The following is a 25534-nucleotide window of genomic DNA, read 5'->3' on the forward strand; positions in this document are numbered from 1 at the left end:
TATTTATTCAACTGACTATCATAAAACTCCCATCACCTTGACAACAAGGCATTTATTTACCAATCTGGAAGCACAGAATGGCATAAAGATACCGATACAGAGCACAACATGCTGGGAAAGGGCTGTTGTTGCTTTTTGAAAAGTAATTCCAAAGGAATAGCTGGAGGAGGGAGCCACAAAAGGAGGGAACATCACACAGGAGAGGAACTGGGGTGCAGTGTGTTCTCGCCATGCCAGGCATTCGTGTATGGATACGTCTGGGGGTTGGTAACTGGTTGTACTTAAATAGGAATCAACTTATCAGCAACCCCCTCAATGACATGGGCTCCAACAGGCGTAAGCAGTAAATAGAGATGACCTTTAACATTGATCACCACAGGAGGAAGAGGAAAACAGCCCAAAGTAAAATCAGAGGGGCTCCCTCTAGACCTTCAGCTGGATTCTTCAGGATAGGACACACACACTCTGCAGACTATTCAAGACAATGCAGACGTAGTTTTCTTCCTCTGGGGACCAAACTTAAACCTACCTATGTCCAATCTACAAAAGAGTCCAAGGAAACTTATACTTCCATTAGAGCAGCTTATGGCAGCTCATCTGACAAGTAAGTTTGTTAAAGGCACTACAGACAAGGCATCAAAAGCCAACCACTAGTATTTGAAACAAAAAAAAATGTAGGTTCTCCTTCCAGTGACATTTTTATTTTTCTAAAATGAGACTAATTATGCTGATGAGGGCAAGATCCAAATGGCAACTGAGCCCTGAAGATCTTGAAGTCCTTTTTTGTGTGTGAAGATTATGTACATTCATACATGCAGGAAGATATAAATGATGTAATGATGCACTCACAACCTCCCTGCTCCAGCCTTACCTCCAGTAAAAACAAGATATCAAATCCACTCAATCTCCAAGTCCAGCTGTCAATCCCCTACTCATCAGAACCAGAAGCTGTTCAGAGAGTTATCACACACATCCTTCCAGAAAATGAAGAGGCTGCTTCTCGCAGGTCTGTCACTCATCCAGTCTGACAAAGTAGTTTCAAACTTGTCTGGTGCCATTTATTAGCTGGCGTGAACCAAAATGTCGACCTAGGCATCTACCGCCCTCAGGGTTCTTCAGCTCTACAGACAAGTTGATGCATTATGACAAATACAAGGAGGAAGAGGGACTCGAGCTCCAGCTCCTTTTCCACAGCCACAGACAGAGGTGGCAGAGCCAGGAGCCCACACCCCTGAAACTCTGACTTACATACAATCGGGAGAGTAGTAGCACTGATGAAACAACAACATGCAAGAATATCCAAACCGGCCAGGCAACCTCCCACACACCAAAAAATGCTAAGGACTAGGAATTTCACAGACATGAACTGGGGATGAGCTACGGAAACATCGAGGTCTAAACCTCACAACTCTCTCCAGGCAGCTTTTGCAGATTTGTACTCTCTCCTTCCAAAGCAGCTTTTGTTCATCTCTCGCATGCTGTAAAGAACAGAACATGCTGTAAAGTTAGAGCTGGCCCCAAAGGACCCCTTGCCCTGCTCCTTTGCAGACACACAAGTTTGGGTTTTGCCCATTATTTTATATTTGTGTAACATTGGTCACTAACAGCTTCACACTACATCTATAAAATACAGTTATCTTCAAAATAACCATCAAGATTAGCAAACAAACTCAGGATATCTATTTCAGGAGTGTTTGGGTTTGACTTAAAAATTAATCTGCCTATATATTTTAAAGTTTGTGTCTTTAAGGTATACGAGTCCCTTAACAAAGGGCATCTGGTGAGGAAGAACCCATCATCCCTTTAAAGACTGAATGCATATAAACATCACCTGAGCAGCTCAGGATTATACACAGAGTTAAACGCTGATGGGAGAAAGAAATCAGGCCCCACAATAGGTTCTGCTTGCATCATCACCTCCTCCCTGTGGATGCAACAATCTAAAGTTTGGGGCATCCCCACGAGGCGTTTGGTCCAAGGTAACCCCCGGACACACCTCACCTCACTGCTCCACACTGTGCCATGCTGTGCACTGGGAGCTCAAACCAAACGGTGGGCTCCTCTATAACACTGGGTAAAAAAAAAAATCACTTCTTGCCACTAAAAGCTCACATGCAGCATCTCTTCAAGAAATGCACAGTATTGGTGAGCTTGAAGGGACATCTGCTGGCAAGAGGTGACGTTACAAGCATGTAGCATCAGCCCAGTGTCACCTGGCGTAGAAAGAGAACCTCAGATGCTATTGCTGCCCGTGATTGTACAATGGTCAAAAGCCTGGAGGAGATCACTGCAGTGAAAGGAATAAAATCCTCATTTTGCTCAATTCATGATTCAGTTGCCATCAGCATAACCTTATCCAGTTGGGTTACGTGCTCTCTTAAACCATGGGTGAACCAAATATTGCATCTGCAAAGCAGGAGGATGTTATTTAGCCAGAACCCAAGTGCATTGCCGAGCAAAGCAGCTGAAACCATGGGTGGAGGTGACCGTGGGAGAAGAGGTGCTCATCCTCAAAGGCATCCATGCACTAGTGGATTTTGGAATTAGCACCTTTGAGAATTAAGACAAAGATGGAAAGAACAGCATGTTAAGAAGACAAGACAAGAAGATAGTGTGTTAAGAGCACCACTAGTGTATCTGGACATCTCCCCTGACTTCTGCTTTAAAGATTTCTCCAACCTCACGATGATGTTGATTAGCTGATGTCTGTGAAGTTTTGTCCTAACTCCAAACACTGTGTTTCCATACATTTAAAAGGAGGGGGGGAAGCCAAAATAAGGCTTTTATGTCCAAATGCAGCTGTGGGGATCTACCCCCTTGGGGTTTTTTTCTGAATGCAAAGTCTTTCAAGTCCTTTTTCTTCAAGTCAAACCTGGTAGTTAAAAGAGCTGATAAAAAAAAAAGCCTTCTTTAAAGGGATCTCTGCATATTAGAGTTTAATGAACTGTAATTCCCACAAAACAGGGCATTTTAATCTATCCATACTTGGGAAAAGAGGGAGGATAATTAGATATTCCCCACCCCCTCCCCACATGTATCTGTAGGCCATGTGTTAATTACAGTTCACTTGTCTGAATGAGAAAATTCTACATTAGCAAGCAGTTAACTAGTCATTACCTCAATTACTCTTCAGGGATTTGGGAGAAGTTCTACTCACAAGCTAAGGTGTCCATTCTAGATTGTATATTATTATTTTGCGTGTTCTTTAATCTATGGACAAGTTGTTGAAAGGATGTAAACCACATTGAAAACACTGCTAAGCATAGTAAACTACGCAGAGAAATAATCTTATAACCACTTTACAGGAAGGTAAACTGAGGCAGAGGGTACATAGAGCCAACTCTGGTTTAATCCTGGCTATACATTACCAAAACAGAGAACTCTCTTGAGTAAACGGAGCCAGCATATACGACAAGTGCAAGGAGATGAGTGAAATCGGCACACGCCTTAAGTCCAAAGCTGAATAAACTGTTTGAGTTGGCGAGGATACAACAGAAAGGACCCGGAGAGATGACTGCTAAGTCAACCCAATGGTGTTTTAGCATCACTTTACTTTAAAAGGTAATGGTGATCTTGCTCTTTGAGATAATACTGATTAAATTATTTCCCAAGAGTTAGATCCTGCTTTTATAGTCTTTCCCCGGGCAGGTATCAGTCCCATCACACATGTTAGGAGTCTACACTCACATCATTCCTAAATAACAGCAAAATTACACACAGGTCCCTTCTTGGCAAACCTCTGAACTCGGTGCAATTGTCCAAAATTGGTGGTGCTTACCGGGCAGCACTTAACTACCTGTCCTACCACTGATCCTCTCTATTCACACACACCACCAGATTACTAAAGAATTCACTTTAGCAACAAGAGGAATCCAGCTTCCTTTGTCAATAAATCCCAGACGCAAACTGGCAGCTCCCATCTCCCTGCCTGGCTGAAGGAGATTTGACTGAACTCCTGAGGCAAAAGCAGAGGAGATGTATCAGCGGTTTGGCAGACACATTCTGAAGAGGAAAATCATGCTAGGAATATAATTCACATCTGCTTAGTGGAAAATGGGAGTCAACCACTGTTTTCTGTTTGTTTCTCACAGCCACCTTGTACAGGTGCGAGTCACTGCACGCATTAAAGCACGGGGTAGCACGGGGCAGGATGCTCCAGAACAGGCTTAATCCTAAATGAGTTAAATTGACCCCTTTGAGTAGCACCATTTTCTACCAGTTTATCTGTTCATCGTTATCAGTGGCTTCACTTGATGAAAACCATTCAAAATATCACATATCCAGTCTTTTAGGGAGGCAGGCTCAGTATCTTTATATATAAAAGTTGCTGTCTTTTTCTTTTCAAGATGTGCACGGTAACTCTTTTCACAAACGCTATACCCTCGGTCTAACTGGGATGTAATGAACTGTTGATAGACGACAGCAATCATGAGTGACTGCTATTATATCTCATTCTGTGAGTGGCAGAATGAATAGCCTGAATTCATTTCAGAGTGAATGAATACCTTCAAAGCATCTTTCATAAAACAGGAGCCTTCAAAGCAGGGTTAGCATTTCCAAGGATTCAATATTGCTGCAATTTATTTTTCAGATGGAGGGCCAGGCTCATCCTCATCACAAGCCTTTTGAAGCCAGACATCAGAGTTGACTTCGGTTCACAAATTTTAATATACAGGGTTTGTCTTCAAAAACAATTGTTACTGTACCTACTAATCGTATGGCATTGTACAGCACACAGTACAGTTCTGTTGCTGTCAGCTGGTGGTCGCCCTCCAGACTGAACCCATCACTTCACTGTGCTACTCTTCAGGTGTATTTGCTGCATCTTGAAGGCAACTGCAACTTCAGCGTTCACTGAAGACTAGGTGAGATTTCCCAGGAGAACAACAACTGACAAAACGTGTCGATAAGAAGGTAAAAACCCTGTCTGAATCACAAGACTGATCTTACTGAGTCTGAACGTAACTGGCTGAACATGAGCCAGCAGTGTGCCTGGTTGGCCAAGAAAACCAACGGAATCCCGGCTTGGATCAGAAATGGTGTGGCCAGCAGGAGCAGGGAAAGGATCAGCCCCCTGTTCTCAGTGTTGGTGAGGCCACACTTTGAATCCTGAGTTCAGGTTTGGGCCCTCAGCACATGAAGGACATTCAGGGACTCATAGAAAAAATGAACTTTACATTTCCATCCACTTTAACTCTCCCATGCCAACCTTCTAGCTCCTCTCCTAATCCTCTTTTAATGTCTTTTCTGAAGGACACTGAAATGAAGGTTAGGGAGAGGACACGTGTCACTGGTGAGTAAACTAGACAGCATAAATCTGTGTCCTGCCAGTTACCTGCAGCATCTGTGAAGTCCAAGACCTACAAGATTGCTGTCCCTTAGCAGTCAGAAACCTCCTGCTGTGGGAGGGAGGCACATAAGGCTGATGAAATTAGAGCTCAACCTGCAGAAGTTCTCCATCCTCCATTAACTGAAACAAATTGCTGACCAAAACGAGGAAAACAAACCCTGAGTCTGTTTTCATGGCTCTACCAATCCTATTGATTTATACAGAGCACAGATAATTCCCTTCTTTTAATTGGCATCCCTGTCACTTTTGTTAACAACAACGGCAACGAGAGATCAAACAAATTTCAATTCCTTCACACCGCACAAGGCTTATTAAAATTTCATAAAGGTCTCTGAAGCAGCTTATGCTGCTCTGCTATGTCCATCGCAGCAGCTGGAACACACAGTGCCCAAAACAAAGTTTTTTTGCCTTGGGACACCAGGGTTCAATACATGCAAAAAGTATTTAAATATATACAGTGCTGCAGACAGTTTAAGTGTTCTGTATTGTTCACATTTCCATGATTCTTTGCAGAACGCGCATAATGCAACACTTGACTTTTCAGATATTAAAAATCACACTGCTTGTGGTCCGGTGCTTCAAGGCTTCAATTCTTTTCATATTTACACAAGTAAAGAGGATCTGTACCCTGAGGAAACTGTCTTTCATGATTTAGAAAGCATATGGCTTGGACTTGTCTGCTATTCTGCTGCTTCCTCCAAAGCACACACCGCTCCGCTATGTCCTACCTCGATACTGGGGGGAAAACAAAAAAAAAATACTGGGCAGGTTGTAAATAAATAGTTCTGTGAGGTTTTCTGAAGGATTACACTCCTTTCATTGCACTGTAGAAACATCTGGGTTGCAGGGTGAATGCTGTTTCCAGGGTCTTTGTTCTATTTGCCTCAGAATTTAGAAGATGCCCCATCCCTGCAGGTGTTCAAGGTCATCTTGGATGGGTTTGGAGACCCTGATCCAGTGGGAGGTGTCAGAGGGTGGAACTGGGTGGGCTTTAAGGTCCCTTCTGACCCAAACCATTCCATGATTCTACAATTTATCCTGCATCACACATCTTCTCATTAAGGGGTACAGAGACACTTGTCAGCAGAAGATAATTTTCAACAGCACCCAGCGTCCAAGTCTCTCCTGCCGCTAATGTTAATGCTGATTATCAGGAACCCTCACCACCAAGTCTAAGTTTAAACACACACCTGGAGCACCCGCTTGGCCTGTGTTTGGAGAGCTGAGCCGTACGTGATCAGCGCCGTGTTATATCAAATGAGCTGCATTTACAAATTTGATACCTTCCCTCTCCTCTCATGCAGATCTTTTCAAAGTCATATTCCGACCGCTAGAGTGAACCAGATAAAACTCACTGGGAATTAGGAAATTCACCTCCCACTGTGTGTATTGAATCTTAGGAGATGAAAATAAATAAATAAAGAAGCCCTCAAGTTTCCCTCTGAACTGCAGTGTAAATAATTCTTAAGAGTGGAGCAAGTGGTTTAGAAGAGCTTGTTTCACTTGTTCCATGCAAATATCAAGATTAACAGAGAGATTAATTATGTCCCATTTTTCTTCTTATAAAAGATACAGGCAGATTTAGAACAACAAAAATAAACCCTCTGGATTAATATTCATAACACAATGCTGAGCAGTACAAAAGCAACTCATTTTTTATGTAGAAAGGGGGAGAAAACAAACTGTCAAGAGTGCTCCAGAAGCATAAATACATATTAAGTAAGGAAGTCTCCCAGGATGTACTTTCTCAGTCTGCTGAAAGAGGGTTGGGGGCTCAAAAAGGCTGTGCGACGTGCCATGGTCTCAGGGAACGAAACCACGTTACAGAATTATGAATCAAGATTTTATTTGGGTCATGTTAAAAGTTGTATCTGTTCCTGTTTAAGTTTTCTGTTCATCATTATGAGTACATTAACCTCAGGTTGAGGTTTAGGTCTTTCAGGGTGAGGTCCTGGGACAGGTTAGGTCTTTGTTACCAGCTGGTCAAGGAATACAGGGAACACTGGGCAAACAAAAGCGTGGGTGTCACTGCCTTGGTGACAAACACCAGTCCAGTTTTGAAACATGCAGCACTAAAGACAGAGATGTGACAAATGAAATGCTGCCTGAGAACCAAACCAATCCTGCAGCTTACAACAAGATCTGACTGAGAGTGGAGAAGTTGGTGACTCTTCTTAAGTTCAGCAGATTGAGGCATTACTCTTTGGGTGTGGATAACACTGGATTAAGTTGGCATCTGCATCATCTGTACGCTAGATATTAAAACCACTGTTCGGGGCATAAAAGACTCAGGTCTTCAGCTGCTCATTCAGTCAGATCAGCAATAATTACCCTCCATCTCTCACACGTGATAGGGCTCAACTTCCAAAAATGTCATTTGCCTTTCTGCAGATGAACCCCATTGGGAGCTGCTCCGTTTGCAGTACCACATCCTCTACTTTCCTATTGATAATTCCATATTAGAAGCCTGTGTACTGGATTCCTCCTTTACTCTCATCTTTATTAAATGCCATCTTACCAATTTTGATACATTTTTCCAATGGATCACAATTATTTCAACTTCTACCCTCTTTTCCAAAGCACCAACACCACCCACTGCTCCCTCCAAGTTTCTGTAAGCTCAAAAAACTCCAAGTAACTGAGAAGCCTCTAAAAGTGTAATTTAGCATGCAACACACATTCACAATCACTTAGGATTTTAGAGTTGACATCACTCTATATGCTATGGCCTCCCCCAAAAAAACTTCACACAGTATCAGTGAGGCTATGCGTGGATCGTCCTGTTAGGAAAAACTGCTCCGTAACAGCTCAATAAGGACTCCAATTTTGAAACTTGGTGGAATATAGAATCTGCGATACTCAAGGGAAGCTCTGTAGACACGTAAGTACAAGGCAGTAGCATTTATGAATGCAGACACAGACAGATGTACACATGTGGACACTCAGATTTGTTATTTTCAGCTTACCATCCACTTATGAATTTTATCAAGGTATTTAAAGGTGCTTATTTAGATAAGCCTTTTGTTCCACCTTTCATTGGTAGCAGAAAAATCAAGGTGATTACATCATCCCTTTAACGACATTTTGACTTTTCTTCTGGAGCACTTTAAGGTAACAGCCCATTTTATATATTGGATGCAACAGAGACAGAACTTAATACATATAATTATGCAGTTTGCAAATGTGACAGCTCTGATGTTGCTGCAGTACAAGTCTATGCAGTTACATTAGAATTATAATGACAGTAATTACACTAATTAGCCTTTTTTTCTAGTTTGTTACCAGCAAAGTTTTGCATATTTACGTAACAGCTACTTCTGCTTTCTCCTACAAATCCACCATAACCAATTCACTAAAAAGCTAATTTATCACAGCCGTGTAATACACAACCAACATCCAGAGATGAAAATGCAGATGCCAAAAGGGGAAGGCTTAAAATCCATACAATGTTTTTAATAAATTATTTATGTGCACGGTCTACAACTGTAATGCTCAGAGGTTTAGACAGACATAGGGTGAAATATTTAGTGTAATCCACAGGCAGCACCACAATTTACATGTAAGAGCACACACGCAACAAGAGACTGCTCTGCAAATGACATGGAACCAGCAATGCTTCCTGTTCCCTGGCAAGGCAACGAGGCTTTGAGCAAGACCTGTTCATCAAAATGCCCTCAAATCATATTGCACCGCTACGATGTGGAAAGCATAACGCACTAGAGACGCAAGGAACTCGGAGCCTGGCTCTGAATGCAGTTAGATCCTAAGATAGATGCTATAATTTAGGTACTTGTGGGAACCCCCCAGATATCAGGCAGATGCTAAGAACGCAAAAAGGTCTCTACAACACCAAATGTACCTTCCTGTTAGAATTGCTACCGTGTTCATCAAAGGACTATAATGATTGTATTACTAAAGCTCTACCTAAATGTCCCCAGCAGGAAATGTGCATATGTACAGCACTGACTGAGCTGTCAGTCACCTCGTGTTCAGCGGCGTTTGGTATTCGCTACATCAAATCTGCTGCTATACCTCTGTACCTATTACAGCATTATTACTGAATAATTTGGTTTCTAGGTCTGAAGATGTCTGGAAGTAAAGCCATTATGTTTTTGCCCATCTAATACAGCACTGAGCTCGACTCAAAGGAATTCCCAACACCAAAATGTGCTTCCAATTGTTGTGAATCAGACCACTGAGACACAGATGTAAGCCTTCCTTTGAATCCAAGCAATAGTTTTGATTAATTGCAACGTCCAATGGAAAAGAACTTAACAATTAGCCTAACTCTTCCGCTCCTGGATTGCATTTTGATATTTTATAACTCCATTTTATTTGGAGTAATGTACATTACAGGACCAAAATGCTTTAAAAACTCCTTATTACTGCCTGATCACCTAGAATTGCTGCTCTATCAAGCTGACTACCTTTCTGCATGGTCAGTGTCAACTTGGTCATAGTGACCTGCCAATCATCCTGATGGACCGAACATCTTGTTCTATACTTGCAAATGGCACCAAATCTCTCCTGTTAAATTATGTGGCTATCGATATCTGGAGAGGAAAACAGAGCATCCAGTCCTGAATCTGCAGCACACATTCAGCACCGCAAGCCACCAGAGGCATTGCTGTAATTGCTGTGGGAGATTTAAACAGAGGTTATATATCCGTTTAGATATTATTTAGGTCAAAGCAGCAAGAAAAAGGAAATCTTCTCTCTACAGTGTCAAATGTAGGAACTGTCACCTTATGGGTTTTTCCCACCCCACCTAAAAGCTAAGAAACAGCAACTGTTGGGAACAACAGTGGTTTGACCAACATTAGTGTCTTTGTTCTTAAGTGTAAAATTAAGGTGAAAGCACAATAATGCCAGGGTCCTTCAGATATGTAATAAAAAGGCCAATTCTTACCTCAAAGAGCTCAGTCAGCTCACATGTACTGAAAGTGGATCAGACACAGAAAAAAAGATCACGACAACACAGAAACAGGATTAAAGCCAGAGAGCTAATGCACAGTAACCCGAAGCCTCAGCTCCTTGTCACATTATTCTTCACTAAACAACAAGGGTTTAAAAGCACTTTAGAGCTGTTTCTACACCAGTTCTATACTTTTGTTCTGTAAATAAAACTTTCCTGTGAGATATCCCTCAGATAAAATGGTTTGTAACCCAAGTTTGAACATTTGCTATGCTTGTAACCCATGGAGTAGATAAAATCCATGCGTTGATTGGTACCTGTAATTTTGGGCTGTACCCATTTCCAATGCTGAGCTGCCAACAACCCCAGAACACCCTAAAGAACAGAGGGGCAGGGGCACCCACCTGGAACACACAGGCAAGAATGAAATTGCAGGAGAGCAGAGCCTTCTCTGCTGAGATCCAAGCTATACCAGGCAAATGATCTAGTGTACAGCCGACAGTGAACCTTGGAATTCCGTTGGAATATCGCCCCAGGTAAGTGGTAGATTCCTCTACAGTGGACACTTTGACGGCTTAGCTTGACAGGGTGCTGGGCCATCTCATTTAAACCATATATCACCTAAAAAGGTTGGACCAGATGATCCTTGAGGTCCCTTCCAACCTGGCATTCTATGATCCTATAACCTCTGGAACCTTCTCCAACACCAGGGAAGCACACTCGTCCTGACCCAGCCTAAAGTATACCAGCAAATTACAGCTGTACGCACTAACTCTGACCTCCGATAACTCAGAAGATGTGTAAGGACTAATGTTGTGGACTAGAATGTAGTTTTATTTGCTCAAAACCATCTCAAAACACAATTGAAAAGATCAATTTAATCTCTGTAAACACTTCCACAGAAGTTTGACACTAATCTGGTTAGAAAGAAACAATTCTGCTCTGTACTGGGCTCCCCATGACACTGCAGAATATAATATAATGAACTGAGAGAAAAGCATATATTGAGACAAAGTAAATCCTTGGGCACTATGTCCTCATGAACCCCGATTCGATTTACAAGCAAGTCCTCAATTTGAAATTTAAATTATATTTCAGTAGTGAGAGAGGATACAAAACCAACGGTAGAACCCTGATCACAAAGCACTCATGCTTCTTACAAAGACCTCTCTGAATTAAAAAAAAAAAAAAAAAGACATGTACTTTCCTAAGAAAAAGCTGAATCCCTTTAAAGTCACTCTCTTATCCTTTTTCTGCAAAAACAGGAGACTTAATTAAACAACAGTTTCAGCAGGGGTTCCCAAGTCCTTTCAAAAGGTAATAAAAAATAAGCCAGCATCAAAACTCCCTGCTACATTATAATTTGACCTTTTTTTCTGATGAAGCTTGTTCAAGGTTGCCTAGAATACTGCTGAAATGTCCCGGTTTATGAGAACAATTTGCAGCGCAGCCTGTCATCTCTCTCTCCTATAGGCACAATCCAAAAACCTCTTAAAGCCTGTAACAACATGTGTTTCACTGACTTCACCGGGCTTTTTACTGGCAAAACGATGCAAAAGCTCACTTTATAGGATTCTATTAAACCAATTTTTACAAATAGCACTGTCCATATCAATTTCCTGACCCCTGTAATATCCACTTACATTGGAGAGTGAAGCCCAGTGCTGCTGTACAGGATGTTGTCCTTTAGCCTACAGCACACAAGTTCCAGCCCACGTTCCGAAAATTCAGGACGTGGTATTAGAAATCATGATTTCCATTAACCAGGGCATGAATTTGTGTAAATGGTTTTATAGAAGACTTAAGGTCATGTAATGCTCCATTTATAACACGTAATTCATTAACTAAACCAGCTAACAGATCCAGTTCAAACATTATTTGAAAGACAATTAACACGATGATGAACATTTAAGATTGACTAAATCTTAGGATTGATGTAAGAATTCTGGAAGTGAACGTAAACATAAGAATGGGTATGTTTTAGTTTTAAATTAAAATATCAGAGAAACGATGCTACAAATTTTTATACAGTCTGCGTGCTCTAGAAGGATCACAAATCAGAAAAAAGTTAGCATCAAATTATGTTCTTATCCTCAAAAGAGGGGGAAAAGATTGAAAATGCCAGAAGTTCAGGTCCATTGGGCGTTGGTTAATATATTATACAATAGCCCAAATTATACCAATGCACCCAACCCACCATAATGTTTCAATGAAGCTTGTGAATATCACACATTTTTGATGAGCAGTTGCTCTATCTTTTTGATAACTCTATTATCTGAGTTCAGAAAAGGTTTATGGACTAGAAAGCCTCAGCCATGGGCATGAACGCTTGATGACTTCGCAGATACTGTTACTGCTGTAACGTCACTCCCCATAGGAATGATTATGTTCTGACAGCCCGTGGTCATTCCAGGCCAAAAGGAGTAGTGTGAGTATTGAAATTATGTCCTTCTGACACCACTGGATTATTTTTTGCATTGAAATCGGCACTAATTCATTGAGTGTAGGCTTTGAAGCTGCAAAAGAAACTGCAAGCTCAGTATTTGCACAATGCCAACAATCAAGCCCATTAGAAGGAGACGCCTTCGGGTTTGCAGTCTATCTAGAATGACTAAAAAAGGGGAAATTCAAAAAATACACAGAAGTATTTGACTACAGCAAGAAATTTGCCATTCATGCCTTTGTCATACTGACTATTCCAGCACAGACAGACCCTCATTTTCCATTCTACAAACACCATCCTACAGAAAGCAGCTTACAAAGATGGCTAGCAAAGAGAATTTAATAAAGCTCTAGTGGCCAAAGCAACTTAATTCTGAAGCTGTGCAAAACCAAAGCAAAATCCTTCTTGGCACCCTCTGTGGGGATTTGGTCTGGTTTATTGCAGAAACTCTCAATAGGGGAACTATTCAAACAACACGCAATTAGTGTTCCCTCTGGGGTTCTTCAGTGAGGTCTCAATTGGTTTTCCTTGGAACATTGACAGGGAGTTTTGACTCCCTGATACCTCCTGAGGCTGATACCTCCCCTGGAGTCCTACCAGCACAGAGATTGATTTGGTCCAATCTGGTTTATCATCTTTGCGCTTCCTGGGTTGCAAAATGTGGCTGGGCTGACATCTGCTCTCAGCACCAGAGGGTCACACAGATTAGCAGATGCGCAGGCCCAAAATAGAGGGAAGAGGCATTATTATATCGTAAAAGCATGTCAGCAACAAGGATTCTCTTAAACGCTATCCTACCTTTTCCTTTTTAGTTTGTGGCTCCCTGGTGCACCAATCCTGGCTGCCTGCAGTCTTGCACACACGCTCGGCCACCCTTGGCTTCCCTTTGTATTCTACCTTAACATTTCGGTTCTGGCAGCTGTTTATGTTCACGGCACAGGGGTAAGCAGGCACGACTAGGAAAAAAAGAACCCTGCAGCAGGGTTTGGGTTTTTGCATCTTCCCCCTCCTCGAGTTGGGGTGCACACACTCAGAGATTGCTCGCACATGCTCAGAGAGAGCTGCACACAAAAACTGGCCAATATTTTGCAAGAACTATTTAAGAACTAGTGATTCTTGCAATTGAAGCAGGAGAAGCAGAAAGACAGAGGAGACAGACAGACAACAGTAGCATGGTATTGTGTCCTGGAGCCCTAAATAATCTGTCTGAGACACAACAAAACTCAGGCTGCCACCAAGCCAAGATTTATGTTTGGAAATGGATCAGAACTTGAGAGAAAGGCTCCACATGGACTGTGTCTCAAATTCACGGAGCTCAAGGAGAGGAAAAGAAAACACACACATACAGACATTATCACTAGGACCATAATCCAGCAGTACAGTGGTTGTATTTCTTGCAGTACTTCTGTAAGACTCAAGTGCAACACTTCACACAACTAATCCTCATTCCTGAAGTGTTGAGGAACGCTTCAACCCCAACCAAGGGAAATATCAAGCGTCAAGAGCCCTTTGCCACCCTCTCTCTTCCCCACAAGAAATTTCACCCTCACACACACTTCCAAGCCCTGCTACTTCCATTGTTAGAGATGAATAAGCCGGGTCAGAGAAAGGCAATGCAACTTCCCAAAACAAGATGCTATGAGAATACCAGAAGAAGGAACAGAAAGAGACATTCAAATGCAAAATACCCAATATCCAAAATTTGCAGCCCAGAGGGTTGGGGCTGTTCAGCCTGGAGAAGAGAAGGCTCCGAGGAGACCTCAGAGCAGCTTCCAGTATGGAAAGGAGCTGCAGGAAAGCTGCGGAGGGGCTCTCGATCAGGGAGAGCAGGGATAGGATGAAGGGAACCGTTTGAATCTGAAAGAGGGGAGAGTGAGATGAGATCTTAGGGAGGAATGTTTTGCTGTGAGGGGGGGAGGCCCTGGCCCAGGTTGCCCAGAGCAGTGGGGGCTGCCCCATCCCTGGAGGGGTTCCAGGCCAGGTTGGATGGGGCTCGGAGCCCCTGATCCAGTGGGAGGTGTCCCTGCCCATGGCAGAGGGAGGGACTGGATGGGCTTTGAGGTCCTTTCTGACCCAAACCATTCCATGATTCTAGCAGAGACACACACGTGGTTCCCAGAGGAATTGAAGCTGTTGTAACAAGACCCTGACTTGGTCTCCCTCCCTGCACACCGCTCAGTGCCCACACTGCTTGTGCACCCTGCAGGGCACTTGCTCTCAGCCCTAACAAGTGCTGACAGGGCTCAGCCCAATTATAACCAAGCAACCCACAGGATATTTTTGATTGCAACATTACCTTTAAAATGCTTCAGTCATTTTTTGTCATTATTTGTCATGGCAACGACAGTTGAGGCTTTTCTTCCCTGGCCCTCCTATTAGTTTCACTCTAAACTCTCTGCTCTTTCTGCTCTTTGAACAAGAGGGATATTGATTTGGGGAGCCCTTAGCTCCCTTCTTGTGTTCTTCCCATTCATCTTCAGCCAGACCCCAGCAGATTTGCCTCCCCATCAAGTGGAGGGACTGCACAGGGAGCCAGCCAGCACATCAGTGCAGGCACAGTCGAGGTTCTTCCCACCGCCTGCCAGCTCTCTGCCCATTCACTGGTACAGAAGGGGGGTCCAGGAGGACCAGCTGTAGCTCTACTTACACCCTCAGCCACTTACGTCCCAGTCGCAGGGAAGAGGAGGATTCCTCATGTCCCAATTCTCTACTGTGGGCACGCCTCAAGCAGAATTTTTCTTTTATCATCAAATTAGATGACGCTGTATGGCTTAAGGGCAATTCAAGTAACTTTTACTAGAATCTCTTTATTTTGTCTTTATTCTGAGAGATGAAAAGTCACCATAGCGCTTCATCTGTGCGGTTCACCTTCCTCAGGCTTAATACCAGATTGCAAGGAGATCAGAACGTTATTATAAACCCTCTTAGACAGAGGCATAAAACCCACTACTTGCACTTTATCTTTATCAGTCTCATTTTTAATCTTGGGCAGTACTGAGAAACTTAATCATTTTAAAACAAACAAAAATAGGAGCATCTGACTGCACAGGGCTGGATGGAATCTAACAGACTGGCTCTGCCCATTGACCGCATCCAGCACAAGCTGCTGCAACAGACACCAGAAACATAAACCACACCAGGACCTGATACCTCCTGCAGGACCCACAGCCAAGCAAACTCAAGCCTGCAAGAAATAAGGCTGCGTTTGTAAGATTCTAGAGCAAGCTGAGGAACTTGGCAGACTTAGCAGATGGGTTAGTTTTTTTCACAACTACAGGCTTGGATTTGAAAACAGACCACAAATAAAAAAAAGCAAATGTGCACATTTAATACTTCAAAAACTTCCTTTCCACACACCTACAATTCACACCTGAAGAAACCTCTCAACACAAAACACCCCTACGCTCTCAAAGATAGCAAATCTGATTTCAAACACAGATACAGACATATACAGTTAATTAACCACGGCTTACCCTGCACACAGCTACCCACAGCAGCTCCCCTCAGCACACTGAGCCCTCTCAGAACCTTCTGGACCTCAGCTGAAGGTGTTCCCAGCCAGTAACGACCCTCAGCACGTGCAGCTGTGAGCCCCAGCCAGGTGGGAAGGCTTCCCCTTCTCCATATTAAGGTGCTTAGTCAGCTTCTTTGGGGTCTATTGTCTTTCTCCCCCATCTCTACAGAACCAGAGCCCTCATGAGGGGACCTTGTGGGGCTTTGCCATCGCAAGTGAAGCTTTGTGGGAGAGACGGCTGGACGCACAGCTCAGCCACCAGCCCTACACGAAGCACTCATAGCTCTATAAAGAGGAGCCCATCACAGTCCCAGACGAGTTCCAGCAGAGCCTTTTGCCTTTGTTAGAGCAAAGGCAAATTTACCCATTTGCTCACCTCCCCACCACGCCGCTCGCCTCAGCTCGCTGCTCCCTGTGCACGGCCACTGCAGCAATCTCAGACCTCCACAAACGCTGCAGGAGGAGCCCTGGTTTCTGCCACCAACCCTTCTCCCTGCAGCCTTGCCGTGTGCCCGGCTGCCACAGGTGATGCCAATAACGAGCCCAGCACAGCCCCTGCCACCATTGCTATGGCTCCTGGTGAGCTCCCCTCAACAGCAGTGGCTTTTAAAAGCCCCCAGACCCTCGTGCTAACTGGCCGACTTCTTCTTCAAGGTTGATTTCTCCTCTTATGGGGTCTTAGAACTCTGAGTGCTTCTGGTGCCTGGTAAGTACTGGGAGGTGTGGAGCAGTGCCAAGTATTCCAGGAGCTGAGTAATGAGGAGCACACTACACAAAATAAGACAGGGCTCCCAGTTCCCCGTGTGCCATCTGTTCAGGGCTTTGCTTATTTTACAGAAGAATATAGAATCATAGAATGGTTTGGGTTGGAAGGGACCATGAAGGTCACCCAGTTCCACCCACGCAGCAGTGAGCAGGGACACCTCCCACTGGATCAGGTTTGCTCTCCCTCACCAGTTCTATTTTGCACAAGGACAAACAATATTTCTCAGGCTGTGTGGAACCCACCCTTGTTAAGTATTGAAAGGCTGCAGGAAGGTCTCCTTGGAGTCTTCTCTAAGCTAAACAACCCTAACTCTCCCAAACTCTCCTCATAAGAGAGGTACTCCAGCCCTTTTAATCATCTTTGTGGCCTCCTCTGGACCCACTCCAACAGGTCCATGTCTTTCCTGTGCTGAGAAGGCCAGAGAGAAGTAGAGAGGCAGAGTCACTTCCCTCAACCTGGGATCACAGCATTGTATGGCAGAAACTCCGATTCTCTTATTGAGATGATTTGATTTAAGAGTTTTATTGCATCTGCTGCATGTAGAGCTTTAAGGGTTAAATTAATCTGGCATACACTTTAAGTAACAGCAATTTAGCACCTTACTGTGCTATCGATCCTATTTTCTTCAAGGAAGTTCCACAAATGGTATTTTTTAAGCACTGTGGGAGTCTTTTACTACTGCTGTAATGCAAATCACGCAGTTACGATCACCACAAACTGATCTGGCTTTAAAGAGATTAAAGCCCCAGGGACAGAATTATCTTCTGATGAATTTGACCAAATGGATTTTCAGGACTTTGATGATCTTGCCTGTGGGCGTATGTGTGTGTATGTGTCATTTTCCTCCGGCAGGATTTACATTGAGACAAATGAGGAATGAAAAAGTAAACCAGGATTGTGGATACGATTGTGTCAGTATAAACATACTTTATAATTAGATAGCTATTACCATGGAGTAGGGGAAGAACTAAACCAGAATAAATCACTTTTATATGAACCTGATTGCATCCACCAAGGAGTTCAGAGCAGCATAACTCTTTTATAAAAAAAATCTTACCCGTTACCAACATTATTATTCCAGTAAAATGTAAATGCGAACGAGGCCTTAGATACCAATTAGACTGCAGTTGACAGAGATGTTATTGTCTAAACAGAATAAATGCAACAGAACAAAGAACAAAATAAATAATGAAATAAGAAATAATAGAAACATATATCTGTGCTATTGTCAAATCTTACAGTGAGCCAATGAGAGGATTTGAGGGGAAATTATTATATAAATCATTCAAGCAATTTCTTTGGAAGAGAACGCCAGTAGTTTGGAGAGAATCTATTAAATCTAAATGCACTGAAATTAATTCTTATAGTGTGCTGTGTGCATAGATCTCTCCTTGTGAGTTACTGTGTTTGGAACCGAAAATGGACCTCCAGAGGCCAGCTTCATCACTGACCAAGTTTACTTGTGACATACATTCACTTTCTGGAATAACTGTAATTCCATTTCTTTGAGAACATGCAGCTACTCAGAACGCTGAGGGATGTCCGCAAAGGAATCTGTGACAAACTGAGATACTCCAACCAAATCTATGGCTCATATTTATGTAAAAGAGCTTCTTGTCATCGCCAAGTCCTTTAGTAAATCCTAGGTCAATTAATTCCTTACTGCGTTCACCTTCAGGTTTCCCCACAAAATATGATTACATTCTGTTTCATGCTTTCTTTTTTTTTCCTCTCTTTTTTTCTTTCTTTCTGGTGGAACCACTTCTTCACAGCACAGAGAGGGAGAAGAGGGAGAGAGGAAGGGAGGAGAGAACGGAAAGAGCAGTAAAAGAGCCGTGGAAAAGCACGTCAGTAAGATTTATGGGTCATATATCACCAGAGAAAGGCTGTAGGTGGTAAGGAGCACCCTGTGGCAGTAATTTATAGTACCTTGCTATGACAGACTCCTAGACTGAAGATGAAAAAGGTGCTATTAAACCCAAAGCAGACTACCTAGAATGTTGCTGTAAACAAGAATCCTCTTATCAGAGCTGCTACAACCAATAGCTGATCACTCACTGGGAAATTAGCAGAGCTGTTAATGTTTTCCAGGTTGGGTCTGGGACCCTTTGAGTCAGAATTCGTCTGATTGTGCACACCACTTTACTGGCATAACTTGAATGATAAAGATGGAACAGAATAAAGATGATTGTGTGGTTTGCTATTCCTCTATAGCGTGAATAAAAATAGACCAGTATAAACCATCTTTTGTTCCTCTGTAACTAGGAAGGTATAGATTTAATGTTTTAGTTAAAGACAAAACCAAACATTTTTAACTACAAGAGCTGTACTGATGTGCTTTTTAAGGCTCGAGCTCTGAATTTGGCTGGAACACAAAGGTTATAAAATTCCAATGGGTTTTCCCAGGATTTTGGTGTTGAACTCAGTTTCCCTGTTTCTAAAATCTTGCTGTTATTCAAAGTGCTGTCTTCAGTGCAATGCTGAGCAGTGGTTTCTTGAAACACACCACAAGACGGAAAGAAGTTACAGTTCATCCTAACAACGAATCATGAAACTACAGCTATTTCTCTTCCATGTTTTTCTTAAAGATTGACTTACTCAGGTCTGCGTTAGGGTGCCCAGAAGTGTCAGGTGTCCCAGGAAGAAGTGATGACTTTCCAAGGACATCTTGAATATGTCACAGTGCAGGAGTTAAACTCCAGGTCTTCCAAAGCCGCAAAGGTCTCTTACCTGGTGATTACATTATGTACACATCCTCACATCTTTTTGAGCAATGTTTGCAATGTACAAGCTATATCCCTGCATAGCTTTGAGCTTGGCCCTCCCAAATTTATTCCGAAAGTAGCACTTAGGCAGCCGTGGCTGTTATTTGTTAGCAGATAAGCAGAGGATTTCAGTCTCAGGGAGACTGAACACCTTTACTACCAGCATCATGTTCCCTTTAATTAAAGTACAAAGCTCTGACAAACTCTTAACAATGGAAGCCCTTGCAGGCAACTCTACTATTAAATTAAAACAATTTGCATGTCTCTACTGTTAATTATTATTATTATTATTATTATTATTATTATTATTCAGTACGGGGAACACATTTACAGTAGTGCTTTGTTTCTGCAACAGTCTGCAATTAAATTCCAAGAGTAGTGTTCTAGTGTGAAGAAGATAAACTAAACATGTACACCCCTAATCTTTGCAATGTTCCCGTGATATCCAACCACAAAGTAACTCTCTGAGGTGTTCAAATACTGCTATCTTCAAAGCACAGTAGCATCTCAAACCCAGTTTCTGTCTTTGAAACCTCTTCCAATGTCAATAACATTGGTTGAACACCTAAGAATATTTTCAGTGAGAGCCTGTAGGTAATGTGCCCCACACGCTTGTGAGTCAGAGTATACTACCCCCTATTTTGGCTAAATCAGCTCACAGCTTTGAGGTGTAAGTATGTTCTGAGTTTATTTTTCTTGATAAAATAAGATTGCTAAGAAAATTTCCATAGATTTTTAAACCTACAGTCACAGCTTGCAAGGTCTTGCAAACAGTGTAAGTTACGTCTCTAGGCATTTGAATGTGGAGTTCACATCTCTACAATAAATAAGGAAACATCTCAGCTGGAAGAGACTTAAGAAATATTAGAAGCAAACTAGATGTTAGCTGTAAACTAGAAAGGAAAGCACATTTGGAGATGCAACACTACTGTGCTTTGTTTGCTCCTTCCTTACCGCGTTTCAGTTTCCAGCAGCCGGAGCTGAGGCACAGCAGATGCCAGCCGGTCCTGAGTTCCCTGCACAGACTTCTGCTCCGTGGCTGAGACCTGCTGTGTGCCAAATTAAAACCAGCAATCTCAAAATTAAACATTGACAGCCGTGAATGGGGGTCTCGTTTGGTCTTTGCTCCTCTGGATATCTACACTTCAATGTGATCTGGAATCAGATCTTCCTCAGTAATCTGTGTTTCCTTCTTACTTCCAAACCCTTTATTTGAAAAGCCCTCCCTGGGTTCCTCTGAAGAAGGATTAGGAAGCCAGATCAGATGGAGCATCTAAAATAACACCATCTGCAGATGGATTAGGAATCAAAGGAATCAAATCGTCAGTAGCCTCAAAATCTTCTTTCTCTCCTTTTAAGAAAAGCCTTAAATAAAATGTGATTAAATAAAACTATTGCCATCACAAAAAAATTAGAAAGTGGGAAAACTCATAGAATAGGGGAGAAAGCAAATTTCTGAAGAAAGGAGGGATATTTATCTTTTTGGGGAATAACTGTTGAGTTGCTCTCCACAATGAGTTAGTGGTATGAGTCTGACACCCCATGTTGAAAAAGAAACTCGTTAAATATTCTTTTAACAGCGTATTTGTTCTCCTGTTACATTATCTGCCCACATTCACCCACACAAACTGATAAAAAGCTTCCAGAAGTAGATTTTTCCTTTCCCCCCTCTCCTTTTGCTCCCTGCTCACCTGTAGTGTGACCCATTTAACTCGCTCTGATTTCCAAACTCCCGTAAGTAATAAGAAGACAGAGCCGTGCCACTAACAAGCAATCCTCAGCAACTCCAGAGAATACACCGGGGCAGAGAAGAATCAAAGCTTGCAAGTGGCACAGCTGAGAGCAAACTGAACCGTGCTCCGAGCATAGGTCTGTCACAGAGAAGGAAGACGCTGGATTGTAAACAGAGACGCTGCAAAGTTACCTCCATCAGACAAACGTGCTTCAACACAGGAGGATTAAAATCTACAGTTAGTGTTTAGCTAAAGTAATTGCTTTATTAACTTAGAAAATAATGGGTCATACTGAAAAGGCTGGATTGAAACCTCTGAGGAGGGAGGAGAGAGAAGGGAGGAGGGAAGGAGGGAGCAGGGAAAGAGGAGTGAGGAGGGAGAAGAGGAAAGGGAGAAAGAAAGGAGAAAAGGGAGAAAGGATGCTGGAGAAAAAAATCGAGGAGAAAGAAGAGAGGAGAAAGAAGGGAGGAGGGAGAAGAAGGGGGGAAGGGATAAAGAATGGAGAAGAAGAGAGAAGTGAGAAAGAAGGGAGGAGAAGGAAGAGAGAGGTGAGAAAGAAGGGAGAAGAGAAAAAAAGAGAAAGAAGGGAGACTACAGGAAGGGCTTTGGAGTGAAAGACAGAGGCGAGGAACCCTTCCTGAGCTGCCGAAACCGCGAAAACCGCGGGAAAAGCGGAAACACCGCGAGAAAACTGTGAAACCCTCTGCAAACCCGCGAAGCCAAAGGCAAAGGCCGCGGCGTTGGCCGAAGCGCCGCCCCGAGGGCAGAGCCGAGCGCCGCCTCAGCCGCCGCGGGGGAGAGGGGAGCGGCGGAGCGGGGCTGTGCCGGGCCCGGCGGCCACCGCCCGCCCACCAGCGCGTCCCGTGGCGAGCACGAGCGGGAGTGGCTTTGCGTTGGAAGAGAGGCGATTTAGATTAGATATTATGAAGAAATTCTCCACAATGAGGGTGAGATTGAGATGAGATCTTGGGCAGAAATGTTTCGCTGTGAGGGTGGGGAGGCCCTGGCCCAGGGTGCCCAGAGCAGTGGTGGCTGCTCCATCCCTGGAGGGGTTCCAGGCCAGGGTGGATGGGGCTTGGAGCCCCTGATCCAGTGGGAGGTGTCCCTGCCCATGGCAGGGGTGGGACTGGATGGGCTTTGAGGTCCCTTCCAACCCAAACCATTCCGTGACTCTGTTGATTCCATCCTTGTAACAAGGCTGGCAGTTCTGGTGCCTCTGCGTTTCTGTGGATCCAACACAGACGCTGTTCTTTCAGGCCGTTTCACACAAGTTGCTGGGCAGGCAGATCTCCCCTGTGCTGTCTGCTGGCCCCGGGCAGCGCGCAGAGCTCTGGCACAGGCACAGCAGCTCTCCCTCCCTGCCCCTCGCAGCGGAGCCTCCAGTCCCATCTCGGCGTTTGATTCAACCATCGTGAACAAACTGTGGGAAGAGCCGACCTCTGCAGTGACCCTTCCCGCACGGAGCGCGTGTTCTCGCTGAGAGCTGCATTTTCGGTTCTAGCTTGAGTTTTAAGCTCTCTAATTAAATCAGAGACCTGGTTTAGTAATCCTGGTTGGCTCAGGCAGCTGAGACAATTCATTCACAGTTGCTTTATTAATGCAGCAGTAAACTCCAGGTTGGGAGTTCACCTCTTTATTCATTCACCCAGTTCTTTGGGAATAGGGAATGGTGTTTAAAGCAGCACCATCTCTGGCTGGGAAAGGCCAGCCTGCAGCCCAGTGCGCAGGGTTCAAACGCTTGCCCAGAGAGGGCAGAGAAGGGGCAGTGATGATAGTACATCTAGCAGTTTGAGGGCAGTAAAGAGGGGCTTCAAGGCCTGGGGGTGGTTGGTTAAGGGATCAGAAGCACAAGCAGTGTTCCCCTCTATCCCTGCAGTCGTAGGGAAGGATGAGAGGATAAACAGGAAGAGCCAGCAAATCAATATCTGGCTCCAAGACTGGTGCCACAGGCAGGACTTTGGGTTCTTTAATCATGGGTTGATTTACATGTTACCAGGTGTGCTGGCAACCGATGGGTTAGACTTGGCTCAGGGGGGGAAAATATCCTGGGACAGGAGTAAGCAGGGCTCACAGAAAGAGCTTTAAGCTGGATTCGAAGGGGATGCTAACAGACTCCCTAGGAATAAATCTGTTGGTGAAGTGCCAACGTTTGAGGGATAGGGCACTAGTGAGATTCTTAAGCCTGCTGTCTCAGTGGAGACTGGGGATGGAGATGCATGTGATGGCAAAGACGCAAGGGCTACTGATGGTTTAGTAACTGTGGAAGCTCCTGAGAATGGCCAGGTAGGAATTGGGTCTTCTGTCTGCAGAAAGGCCCTCGCTCTGCATCCCAGAGATGTGCAGCAGCAGGGAAGTGGTACTGCCAGGTTCAGGTGAGAGTACAGCCCATGCTTCCTGCTATGCATTGCTGAATTAGATTTTTCATAGATTCTTTCGGCTACCTGAAAAGCTGGCTCCATGGGATAATGAGCTGCCTGTCTCCTGCCATCAGAACCCTGGGAGAAGGGAGGCTGAGAGCACAGCCTCTGCCAGGGCTGGCTCCCAGCAGCGTGATGTGCAGCAGAGAGCAGCCTCGCTTGTCCTCCCAGCCTGCAGTACCATCTGCTGGCTGACACCACCTCTGCTTCATGGTTCTTCATAGCAGTAGGGAAATGTTCTGCTTCATGGTTCTTAGCAGTAGGGAAACGTTCTGTGCTAAATTACTGTGAAACCAGTGGAGAGAAAGCTCTATAGCTATGGAAGAATACGCATTTTTGCATGCTGCTTTTATTGGGCTGTGGGATAGAATTCTGTCTGTTTAACAACCTCAGATGGGTGTGAGTTATCAGGCACTACATACTTTCCTGAAACCAAGTTAGTGCTATGCAAACACAGCAACCTCATTCAATAATAGCTTAATGGCCCGTCATGTTTAACTGACTCTTTGCTATAATTGTTTAAAGGACTAAATGGATTTCTTGTATTTAATTATTTAATTTTTAATTATGGATTAGTCATCTGATAAAACAAATGAGGGATGGAGTGCTCATTTTGATCTGCCCTTATGTAATAAAACAGTCATGAAAGGAGCATATTTGCCGAGAATTTAGAGTATGAACTGTGTGTGCATACACACTCCCCTTTACTTGTCCGTGAATCCCTTCTGCATCCGAGGACTTGCAGCCTTTGCATGACTCAACTCCGTGTTTGGCTGCATGAAAGACTTTCTGGTTTGATTTTTACTTTCTAACACTTTGCTGTTGTATTCCAATTGCTGGGACTATCTGAGAGCACTTCTGCCGCACAGTTTTAGACATTTTATCATTATTCTTCATTTAAAATGTCAGCCTTGTTCTGACAAATCTTGCGTGCCTTGTTTGAATAGCTTTACAAGTGTCAGGCTGGAGTTGTCAGAAATAGTGATGAAGGCTGCATCTTTTGTTTTCTAAGCGAGCAGGCATAAAAGAGTTTTGTGTAGAGTGACTGGATTGAGCTGGTACTGCCAATTTCAGGTTGTTCCAATATGTCAGGATTCCTCCGAAGTCATGTCTAGGGAAGGTTATTTTAATGCAATCCAGAATTGTGGAATCCAACTGTGTCAGTGGGCTTTTAAGGAAATGATGTTCTTCCTGTCTCAAATGCATCTTTTGATAATGCTTTCCTTTGCTTTCCTGGCTTTTTTATATCTGACCGAGCAAGTAGATGTACAGATGTACAAGGGGCCGTGACAGGAGAGTAAATGTTGACTACTTTGTTCCACTCAGGTTCCTGTTCCAGGACTTCAGAAAATCATTGAGGTTGGAAAAGACATTGCAGCTCATGCAGTCCAGCTGTCGTTCCAACACCGCTGTGCCTGCTAAACCATGCCTCAAAGTGCTTCAGCCACACGCATTTTGAACCCATCCAGGGATGGAGACTCCACCACTGCCACCACTGCCCTGGCAGCCTGGTCCAACGCTTCACCATTCTTTCGGTAAAGAATTTTTTCTTAATATGCTATCTAAACCTCCCCTGACTTGTCACGTAAGAAAGAAATAGGTAAGAACCACATCTTCACAAGGAGAGAGTT

At 43.7% G+C, this 25534-nt stretch overlaps 1 long non-coding RNA gene across 1 annotated transcript in view; it reads right to left on the reverse strand.

Annotated features, from left to right (window-relative positions):
• LOC128854640 (uncharacterized) overlaps positions 1–20874 on the reverse strand; it is a 28594-nt gene extending 7720 nt beyond the window's left edge. The window contains exons 1-2 of the long non-coding RNA XR_008453610.1: positions 20708–20874; positions 19587–19718 (exon numbers count right to left, since the gene is read on the reverse strand). This is a non-coding gene — a long non-coding RNA (uncharacterized LOC128854640). The remainder of the gene's footprint in view (positions 1–19586; positions 19719–20707) is intronic.
• Positions 20875–25534: the final 4660 nt, after the last annotated feature.

Source organism: Cuculus canorus, chromosome 26 (assembly GCF_017976375.1).
Source record: "Cuculus canorus isolate bCucCan1 chromosome 26, bCucCan1.pri, whole genome shotgun sequence".
Classification (NCBI taxonomy): Eukaryota; Metazoa; Chordata; class Aves; order Cuculiformes; family Cuculidae; genus Cuculus; species Cuculus canorus.